The sequence below is a fragment of the Rhineura floridana genome, chromosome 2 (genome assembly GCF_030035675.1).
Source record: "Rhineura floridana isolate rRhiFlo1 chromosome 2, rRhiFlo1.hap2, whole genome shotgun sequence".
In the NCBI taxonomy this organism is placed as follows: Eukaryota; Metazoa; Chordata; class Lepidosauria; order Squamata; family Rhineuridae; genus Rhineura; species Rhineura floridana.
In genome coordinates, this window is record NC_084481.1 from 219,121,949 (window position 1) to 219,134,018 (window position 12,070).

The 12,070-nt window shown below is 39.3% G+C and overlaps 1 protein-coding gene across 4 annotated transcripts in view; it reads right to left on the bottom strand.

Moving 5' to 3' along the window:
• PPP1R13B (protein phosphatase 1 regulatory subunit 13B) overlaps window positions 1-12,070 on the bottom strand; it is a 90,125-nt gene that overhangs the window by 29,671 nt on the left and 48,384 nt on the right. The window lies entirely within an intron of this gene.

Sequence of the window (12,070 nt, forward strand, 5' to 3'; positions counted from 1 at the left end):
TTTTCTCCCAGCAGCTCTTTTTTAAAATTCCCACCCGCATTAGTTTTTAACTGCAGCAGCTCCAGACTAGCACAAGTGAGGGGCCTTCAGGGTAATGAAGGACCTTTGGATCCAGCAGATCCAAGACTGCCTCTATCCCACCTTTGGGATACTCCAATTTTGGGCTTACTGCCAGCGGAAACAGAGCTGGTGGTACATCTATGCTTGCAGAGTTTTCCTCAGGTGTAACTGCCACCTCCCTGCCAGTGCCACTAATCTCTGCTACCAGAGAGGCACTGCCCCATCTTAACCTCCTCCCAACCGTGAAATGTGGGGGTTAGGATTGCTGCCTTAGTCTTCAGATGAAGTCTTATGCAGTGGTCTACAACTTTTGTCTGTCCTTGACATCCAAATCAAGAATTGTGGTTTTATATTTATTTTTAAAAAATGTTTATATACCAATCCCAAGGCAGTTTACAACCTTAACATACAATCCATCAAACAATTTTTAAACCAGTAAACACATTACAATAAATACAAATTAAATGCAACTATACATTATATAGTTCTCAAGGCCATGCGACAATAACTCCCAAAAGTGAATAAATCTGTTTCCAGGAGGCGCCAAGGACTCAACAGGGTTGGTGCCCAGTTGTTTCCAGGAGGAGATTGTTGTGGCATCCAGTTTATAGAACAGAGAAAGCCCTCCTCCCAGGTGCCACGAGATGTATTTCCACAGGCATCGAGTGCATGAAACTGCATGCAGGAGAGTGAGTGGGCAAGAGTGCTCTGTGCATCCACTACACCCGGCATATAAACCAAGTGGACTGCCCCAGGAGGTAAGCCACCACTTCCCCTCTTAACACAGAAATGCAGCAGGCTGCTGCACAAGAGGCAAACCTCTCCATCCCTCTCCTGTCAGCTCTCAGCTGGCTAGAAAACATTTTTGAGGGCTATTCACTTGTGTGGACTTATTTACAACACCGGACTACACACATTCCTCACACAAAAATAAGTAGTGGGTGGTGTTAAAACCCGACAGTCGGCTAACTTAGGCACCCATCATGCAATTAACAAAGGTTAACAGCTAAAGTAAACCTCCCTCCTCCCCCCCAATGAAGCATAAGAAAAGTTTGTTGTTGTTAAGTGCCTCCAAGTCCACTACGACTTATGGCGACCCTATGAATCAGCGACCTCCATGAGCATCTGTCATGAAGGATCTAAAATCTGGTGGGAGAAACCTCACAGTCTGCTTTTATTGTTAAGTTATGTGTAATGAAGGCTTTCCCCCTTCAGTTATTCCTACAGTTACCATTTTACAAGGAGCTCACACAGTTAATCCTCACTACTACCTGAAATCTTATAATGTTTCTGCTAAGCAGAGCTTGAATTGTGTGTTCTTTTTCCAAAAGCAAAGCTATGGAGCATTTACAAATTCCATCAACAAAAACCAAGATATTCTTATGTGAGATGCCTAAAGAACAAACTGTTTCTAGCAGTTCATGCACACTATCAAAATCTGATATTCATATTCCACTGCAAGTCTGCTTGACTACTCATAGGCCATACTCAGAGCTCCATTGCTTGTCATGGTGGGGTCCTGATGCCATCTGACTGCTAACTAGGCTTTCAGTATAGATCACCAGTTACAGTCAGACTAGGAAATATTGATGGGATTCTAGCAAACCAAGATGCAGCTGAAGAGCATCATGTTATATACACTGAAAGCCAGGAATGTTGACTTTTAAAATGAGTACCATTCTGTCCTTAAAAAATTATTCTAAGTGCTAGTCTCATATCAAGTATCTCTTTTACGAAGTTCTCAATGAATCAAGTTATTCTCTTTAATTCTTCCAGTACCACTCTCCAGTTGTATATAATAAAAGTTGTACAATGTTAATAAACATCATATTACTATTATATAACTTTCATTATATACTGTACAACAGAAGGGCAAAACAAAACTCATCAGCGTTTGGCTAAAAATACCTTCACAATATTTGTCTATGGAATTAATTTATACTGTAAAATTCTTCACAATACAAAGTAGCTAACCTGAACAATTTACAGACAGCACAATTTCACACTCTTGTCAACATAAATCAAAGCATCAAACCATGACAATTGCTGCTATTTACAAACATAAATTCTATAACATTATTTATTTTGGCAACAAATCTTTAACAGTGCCTTTCACAATGATTATTCAGTACTGTGGAAGGGGGGGGAGAGGAAAAACAAACAGATTTAAACCTGTAGCTTTGCTCTTGGCTGCTTCTTTCTCATCCACATGGCAAAGGATGGTTGAGGGAGAACAAGCAAGTTCAGCCTCTGAACTGTGATTTTGAGATCAGAGCCACTGTTTTAGGCCACCAAAGAAGGGCAGCTAAGCTTTTAAAGATCAGATAACTTGTTATGAAAGCACTCTCCAGCCGACAGCTCTTTCTTGAAAGGTCTACTTAATCACTGAAGTTCAGGCTTTTAATCTCATTCATTATAATTCGCAAATAAATTCAAACAAAAATGCTGATAGAATCCAGGAAAGTTTGCAATCCTGCTAATCCAACTAAAGCTTTCTATTAGATCATGCTCAATGAGAACAGCACTAAATGTTTCTTGATGTTAGCTTTTCAGAGCTTTGGTAACTAACTTCCCACTGTACTCACACTGGCTATTAGTAGCTCTCCAAATGACATCACTCACCTTTCACAACAAATTTGAGCCTATCACATGCAAGACATAAAACATTCTCCTTCCTCCCACCAACAGAAAAATGAACCTCCTACTTTTAAACATATACTTAAAATAAACAAAAGACCTTCTGCAAAAATATCTACTCCCACAGATTCCACAAATTCACTCCGGGCTTAACATTCTAATGACTAATACAAATTTCATTTTTCTTTGAAATATTAGAAATCTTGCTCCACAACAGAAAACATAAAATGACACTAGTTTGGTAGCAATTAAGAAAGCCCTTTTATAAAAATTGTATTTATTATTTATTTAACCAAATTGATATACCAGTTGACTGTAATAATCCTCTAAACAGTTTACAAAAAACATTTGACATTATCAATAAAAGGCTGTTAAAAACAGATATTTAAAACATTAAAAAGAAATTAAAAACAACAAGCAGCTAAAAAGACATGTGCTTTATTCTCCTACATGTCTGGGTAGACTTGTCTAAACAAAAATATTTTAAGTAGGCACTGAAAAGAGTACAGCGAGGGTACCCGCCTGATGTCAATGGGCAGGGAGTTCCAAAGTGCAGGTACTGCCACACCAGAAGAATGATTTCTTACAAGTGCAAAATGAGTATTATGTAGCATCTGTAACGGTGCCAGTTCCGCAGACTGAAGCAATCAAGTGGGCTCATACGGAGTAAGGCGATCCCACAAGGAAATTGTTCCCAAGCTTTTAAGTGTTTCTTTCTGCCTGCCACTACATCTAGGCAAAATTCCTAGATGATGTATACCTCATTTGCTCAGAGCATATCCAATGAAACCTCACATTTTTTGAGTTTCAACATATCCTCGTGAAAAAGGACTGGACTTTATATAATGAAGAGTGCTATAGAAATTATTGAGAGCCAGTGTGGTGTAGTAGTTAAGGTGCTGGACTATGACCTGGGAGACCAGGGTTTGAATCCCCACACAGCCATGAAGCTCACTGGTTGATCTTGGGCCAGTCACTGCCTCTCAGCTTCAGAGGGAGGCAATGTAACCCCCCTCTGAATACCACTTACCATGAAAACCCTATTCATAGGATCACCATAAGTCGGGATCAACTTGAAGGCAGTCCATTTCCATTTTTCATAGAAATTATTAAAATAGTTATGCTGTCACTGAGCCTACTATCCATGTCCCATGTTTTCTTTAACTTGGACCACCAGGTATTGTTGGATTATAATATCCACCATCCCTGATCATTGGCCATGCTGCCTGGGAATGATGTGGTTTCTAGTTCAACAATACCTGGGGACCCAAGGTTGAGGAAGGATCTGCTAAACTGTGAGTCAACAGAGGGCTGCCACAGAATGCCCTGTACATATATTTGTTTTCGGGGGGGGGGGAGAACCCCACTAAGGGATGATTTACACTTGTTATGTTTGCCAAAAATATGCTTGCTAAGCATGTGCCAGCATTTGGAGCAGCAAACAACATAACTTGAAGTGGAAATGTGGATTCACAAATAAGCAGTTCCCTGGCATGTGTCCATGTGGTTTATAAATATGTAATCCTGCTTCATGCTTTGTAATGTTTGCCTTTCCAGATAACACTGTATATGCAGCAAACACCCGTGTCATATAAAGTATGAATCATAATTCTTTGTCCCTCTCATACAGGTCTTTCAGGCCGTGTTTCCCCCTGCAGCTGTGTTGGTGCTGTTGAAGCATCACATGACAGAACATGCCCATTCACAGAGGAATAATGTCTCGCCACACAACCAAGTAACAGTATAGCTCCTGACAAAATGCAGATATGACCCGCATACTAGATGCATGGCATTGGCACAAATAATGTGTCACAGGCTTCTACATCTGTAGAATAGGTGTAGAACTTGTGTTAAGGAAAAGGAAGCAGTTTAAGGATACTTCCAGACGACAGTCTGTTGTGCTCATGCACATTTCCCCCCACAATTGCTGCCCAACATTGTCACCATCAAAATGTCAGCCTGTCCTTTTCATAATTTTTTTTCATCTGATTTTCCTCTTAATGTAGAGCATCCAATAAGTAAAATAACCCATTAAACATCCACTGCCTCTGCTGGTGGGAAAGCTCGTTAGTACAATTTGTTTAGTATGCATATAGTGACGTTTCAGTGAGTGGCTTCTATTACCACACCCCTACATCCATTTGCTCCTCACCCAAGCACAACCTAACTGTTTTGCTTCTGGTAGCCCAAACAATATGGCATGCCTATTTCCACCGACATGCTGAAGTCATGTTTGAAATGGTCTCTACATAGTGCATGTGAGGAATTACCTTGGCGAATGTAATTGGAATTGGACTTTTTAACAAAATAAAATTTAATCTTTAGCACTCTATGTATGGATGTGAAAGGTGGACAGTGGAAAAAGCGGGTAAGAGAAAAATCAACTCATTTGAAATGTGGTGCTGGAGGAAAGCTTTACGCATACCATGGATTGTGAAAAAGACAAATAATTGGGTGTTAGAACAAATTAAACCAGAACTATCACTAGAAGCTAAAATGATGAAACTGAGGTTATCATACTTTGGACACATAATGAGAAGACATGATTCATTAGAAAAGATAATGATGCTGGGGAAAACAGAAAGATCTGAACAGGGTGGTTCATGACAGATGCTCTTGGAGGTCGCTGATTCATAGGGTTGCCATAAGTCGTAGTCGACTTGGAAGCACATAACAACAACAAGCACTTCTGTGCAAGCCTTATACAAGTCATATAAATATCACTGTTGTGCAAGACCTTAGCATTAAAACTGAAATTGTCCCTCCCCCCCAAAAAAGACAACACATGGCAACTAAGGATTATAGTCAACTACACCCTACTCAGAGTAGACACACTGAAATTAATGACCCTAAGTTAGACATGTCTATTACCTTCAATGGGTCTAAATTGAATACCACCCTATTACTGGTAACATGTAGTCTTGCACACCTCCTGGGATTCTTTTTTATGTGTGTACACACCAGTACAGAAATATTTGTCTGCATGCTCAGAATGGAAAAAGGTAGTAGAGGGCAGCGGAGGAGTGACTGAGGCGAGGGGCAGAACAACACAGCACAGACACATTCTGTAATGCTTTGCCCACTGGTGTGGCACCAGAATAGCAATGAATATCCAGGAATGAAAATATGGGAATGTGTTGGAAGCTAACACATCAAACATACATATGGGGAAAACCAGGTCTTTATGACATGTCTATCATATAAGACCCCCATCTGGAACCATCCTAAATTTCTCTGAGGTTAATGATGGCTTAGGAAAGAGGGCTACTGAACTTGTCATTTACTTGCTTATCCCGATGTCTGGAAACTGGCAGACTACATTAGTGTTATCATGTGAGCCCAGAACATGTATCTAAGATAAGGATGGGGGGCTCCTGAGAACAAAACTCATTAAAAATATGTACATTAAAAGTGAGGCATTGTTGTGACAAACCCCAGCATTACCAATTAATAGGATTGTTTGCTTTACAAAAATAGAATAACATAAATGGTGGCAGAAAGGAATGGAATGCAACAGGGTAGAGGCAAGACAGGTCTACTAATAATGATGGGAGAGGAGTATCAGACAGAGCTGTTCAGGATCCAAAAGCCCTGCACTGGAAGTTCAATTCTTTTCTGGTTGGAAACCTTCAACAGACACTGGTATTTTAAGCCGGCTTCTGCAATCACAAATATGGAAAATCTATTCTCTAGATACAATTTTTTTTAAAAAAATAAATAAATCAGAAATATTTTTTTCATAATACAAAATGATGCAAGGATAGTAAGTTCTATATTTATGCCATCATAAAAATATTTTTAAAGCCCTGTATAAAAGCAGGTTTCAGCACTTGTGACTATATTACTAATTCCTAAGAACTAAATTTCAAGGGGCCTAGTTGCCAAGGTTATGAGATTGCCAGGATTCCTGCCCAAACCACAAACCTAAGCTCCTCAGAGGAGGAACCAGTGGAGCAGGACCCTCCAGTAAATCTCTACACTGCCAGTGATCCTGAAGAGCTAGTGGATCTAGATATCCCTGCCCCAGAAATGGAGGTCCAAATACCTCAGCCTGGGTTCCTGTTTGTCTCTCAGACCCCACCTAATCTCCCCCAGGGTGACAAAGCAAAGGAAACAGGTAGACAGGCAGGAGCTTCAAAACCACCACAAAAGCATTTGCACATGAAGCTACTCAGGAGGAGAGGAAATGTATGGAAGTAGCTGCTTGGATAAGGGCCTGGCTCAGCTGGGAATGGTGGAGTCTTCATCTCCTATATAAACTCCTAAACCTAGCGGCTTCATTGCTGAAGCAACCGCTCTCTTCCAAGCTTCAGCCTTCCTTGTTTGAGGAAACAGACAGAGATGCTGCCAAGTCTAACAACAACTTGAAGTAGCTGAAGAAAGGAAACATTAAAAAAAACAAAATCTCCTTTACTCTTTAAGGGATCATGGAAGGATAAACAGGTATTTATTCTAAATATGCCATTTAGGTTCTCCATTCTATGCAAGTGGTGCAGAGCTACATTCAAGCTTTCATTTGGGAGATGCAACTGGTTTCTTCTCTATGAGCAAAATAGGAATGAAAAACAGATGAATCTTGTGGTGGAGATGCACCATCCTAAAACAGTATTTTCATTTACGTTTTCTGCAGTATCTGGAGCAGTAGTGAATAATGTCTGCTTAGATCTTAAGAACCATAAGCAAAGACTGTCCCTCAAACCCCCAAAAGATGTTCCTAAGAGTTGGGTTCCCCTCCAGAACATCCTTTGAGATGCTCAGAGAAACTGGAGATGCAGCCCTTTTCATGCAAAAGGTCTCAGTTTCAATCCCTGACATCTCCAGGTAGGGCTGGGAAAGCCTTTTTTCTGAAACCCTAGAGAGCCACTGCCAGTCAGGGAAGATATTCAGTACCAAGCTAGATGAACCAATTTGTCTGAATCATCATAAAGCAGCTCCTATGTTCCAGCACGTATAGCAGGGGTAGGGAGCTTTTTCTAGCCTGAGGGCCACATTGCCTCATGGGCAATCTTTCAGGGCTGCATGTCAGTGGTGGAAAGGGCCACAGTCAAAAGTGGGTGGAGCAAAATATATAACTTTTACCTTTGTACAGTAGGTTACATTTCATCCACACAAAGGTCAGAGGCAAGCAAAAGACATTATCACAGTTTGAAGATAGTCCAGCCAGACAAAAGCACTCAAGGAGGATGCAGAGCAGGGCTTGTGAGCAAGGGTGTGACCTGGGGTGAGGGATATGGGCTGGACAGATGGGCCTGGAGGGCCTCAATTTGGCCCCCAAGCCTGAGATTCCCTACCCCTGGTGTACAGAAATCAGAAACACATTTCCAGCCTCCACTCCATCAAGGCTTTGTAGGATCCAAGCCACTAAAAAGGCAGACATTTGCTGGGCCTTAAACACACTCTGTGTCTACAAAGCTTATCTCGAAAGTATGGGAGCTCTTCACGGTCACTCTGTTTTGCACAAAATTTACTTTGACTGTGCTCAAAGCTCATGTACTATGACTTCTCTCTCCACTCCTGGAACTATATACTGATACTCAAAACAGACTGAACTCTTGAATAAATTAAGCCTTGCCCTTCAGACTGAATGAAGGAGACCTCACCAAGTAAAAAACGAAGAATTCCTTTTTAAGGTCAAAACTAGAATTTCATCTTCTGTAACTCCCCAGCTGCATTTCCTATAGCAAGCAGACCATGCTATCAGTGTTTAAATCTTATGGAAGGAATATCTAGTTCTGCTGGAACTAGGACGCTATCTGATCTCTGTATACATGACACTGATAGCGTAATGGTTTCATCCACAATTCTGTCTTTCATTTTTTTAATTAGGTCAGAAAATGCCAGCAGCAGAATCCATTTGGAAAGCCAATGATAACATCAATGGCTTCTTCTTAGATTCACAGAAAGAAACAGGCTGATTAAATTCAAATAAATCAAGCACAGTTTTTGGAATTAAAAATAAAAATATTACACACAGTGTATAATCCAATCAACTATTGTCATATATTAACATTTTACACCTAGACTGGCCACTTTATTTAGAAAACTATAACAAGAAATATGCAATTATTTAACTTGTGCTAGCTAATTTGGACTCTTTACTATTCAGAAAAACATCAACCCATTCCTGCTTATATCAGATTTTATCTGCAAGCTATGCAATTCCTTATATGAATCAAGTCACAAAATCTCCTTAAGGGCAGCCATCCTATTAGCATCACCTACCACACTCTTAGATCTGTCTACATAATAAAAACTTAGAGCCACTGAGAACAAGCAGAAGTCTTCTGATTCCATCCTTCAGATATCTTACCATCTACAGCTTTTGTTCAGCATAAAAAGTTGTAAATACAGTGTCTTTTAGGAAAACAGGAAGCTGCTTTATACTGAATTAGACCATCGGACCATCTAGCTCAGTACTGTCTATACACTAACTAACTCTCCAGGGTGTCAGGCAGGAGCGTTTCTCAGCTGGAGATTGAGCCTGGTACCTTCTGCTTGCAAGGCAGATGCTCTGCCACTGAGCTATGGCCCTTCCCCATCTCTTTTGAAAGGGGGAACTATAGCTTCTAGGGCATAAAGTTTTTGAAAAAAACAAAACTAGAATGTCTCTCTGACAAGTGTCCACAGCACAGACAAAGAAGAATATCCGGTAATCAGTTCCAATGGTTAAAAAAAATGTAAACAAATTAGTTGTTCTAACACATCTGAAGAGAGAGGTTCATTTACAGACTGCATGTGGGCTGTTTACATTGCTTTGTAAAGTGATATTTATAAAGGTACTGAGAATTGAAACTGGAAAATATGTAGTTTTCATTCTCAATTTACCTAACTTTAGAAAAAGCACAGACCAAAAGATGTGAATGTTCTGACTTGTTTACCATGATTCTTTATTCAAGAGGAGTTATATGAATAACAGAGATGTCTCATCAAGCATTACAAACAGATACCATTTCTTTAAATAGAGACCTTTGAAACTGGATTTTTCTGGATTTTAAAAGGAAACAATACCGCCTTATATACCTTGATATGCTCTAGCCCACTAAGGTTAAGATTCATTACATGATTCCTAAACAACATAGTTATTACTTTATCATTTCTTTTTCCTGACATGGCTGTTTTAAGGAAATGTTAATGAAGATGATGCAATGCATGAAAGCCATAAAGGTATTTTAGAAAACAAACAAAGACACTGAAAACAACATGCAATTGAAGACGCTACTGTGAGGCACTATAAAACTTTCAGGTCCATACACATCACCAACACAGCTCTCTTTCAACAGTTTAGCTGAGAGCTAATAAAGAATGATACAAAACTTTATAATATGCAACCCTAATCTTGTATACAACTGATATGCTCCCAACTTCTGTATTTAGCACATATTTCCAAAGTTAACTATTGTTAGTAAAACAATTTGTTTCTATACCATTAAAATTCAACAGGAAACAACACAATATGTCAAGAGTGAAAATAAATTATTACTTTAAAAAAAGAGTAATTACCTGCTGGCAATTTTCCCATGTAATTGTAAAAGAGCATACTTTTATTTTGCTCCATTGCCCATCAGCTGTAAACTCTTGCATTGCTTCAACGTGCTTCAACTTCATTTCCCCCCTTGGATTTCCCAACTACAACAACTGTGATAACTGCTTTCTACAAGCCAAGTTGGCACATAGTCCTCAATATTTACAGGAGAATAACCCTCATTCTCAATTTGTGAAGAACTAATCAATATCAGGTAAGTTTTGTACCTTTTTCTACCATGCACAGAACCCCCCTCGTCATCCCCCTCCCCCATCACAAAAATCATTTATCGATATGGAAAGCTGTCTCTCTGCATTCATCAGCAATCAGCAAACGGAAAAGGGTAGTGGATTTTGCCAGCAGTGAAATACTTAATCATGACAAGATCAACCCAGCTGTCAGGTTGAATCAGCATGATGCATTGCACTTTTCATATTCAATGAAGAATGTTGAGCAGGTTTTTGCAGCTGATTATGGATTTAAGTTCAAAATACAAACACTTTGCATTTAGTCCGTAAGAGAAAGCTTTAAATTTGTCTCTTTTTGTGATATTAACTAGCTGTGTGAAACTACTTTTAAAACAAAGTAGGAGGCCATTACTGCATCCCCTTCTCACACTGCACCAATCTTTGCTGTTCAGAATAACAGGGAGCCATGCTGACTGGCATGCACTGAAACCAGCCATCTTATCAGAGAAGCAGACTGTACAAGATAAATATAAAATAGAAAAATATTTATTAACTGAAGGACACTGCTACATTTTCAAACTGAACCAGAACAACACATAAACCAGCTAACGATATAGCACACAAGCAATAATATTAAACCCAAAGGGATGTGTCACTGAGATACAATGAGGCAAAAGCATCAGTCAGTTTCAATAAATTCATTTCCCACCCATCCGTATCCTAACTCTGAATCTTGCTTGTCTTTTAGAATTATTTGCTTTCAAACAACAGAAGAGGAAAAATAAATAAAAAGGCAATGGTAAATTTATAACACCCAGGAATGACTTATAACTGAATACTTCTGGTCATCTTAAAAAAATAAAGCAGGGCATGTGGTGCCTAATAATTACAAACCAGCAAATAGAGCTCTACATAGATATTTTTAACTGTATTTGTAAGCAGGTGTGAGTGTGGTGGAGAGGTATTAGCAAAAGAGATGCAGCTGGAAATAGTACTGATAAAAGATGAATAGAATTAGTAAAGCACATTCAATTCTGAATCACAAAATCTGACACATAGGGGTTTTTTTTTCAAGAAACTGTCTTCCCCTCCAGCAGCATAACAAAACTATAACATGTTTTAAAAGTCTAATGTGTTTTGAAAAGAAAAAGGGAGTTAAAATTGTCAAAAGAATCTTAAAAATAAGAACAGTAATTTCTCTGCTTAAGACCATACAACCACACATATAAACTATCCCATTACTTTCAAGTATAAAAAAGTCTCTAAGTGATTGCCATTTGGATGATAAGTGTTTCACATTCTATTCTCCATCATTTACAACCAATGGCATTGATCTTATTTTCTCAGAAAAGAGTTGCGTTCAGAGAATGGGGCTTTCCTACCTCTGCAGCCCTCAGAAATGTGTTACTGAGGATTGTGGGACCACTGCGAATATAATGCACTCTGTCCTAAGAGAACACATATTTGACCATGAGAAGACCTGATTCACTAGAAATGACAATAATGCTGGAAAAAAACAGAAGGGAGTAGAAAAAGAGGAAGGCCAAACAAGAGATGGATTGATTCCATAAAGGAAGCCATAGACCTGAACTTACAAGATCTGAACAGGGCGGTTCACGACAGATGCTCTTACAGGTCACTGATTCATAGGGTCTCCATAAGT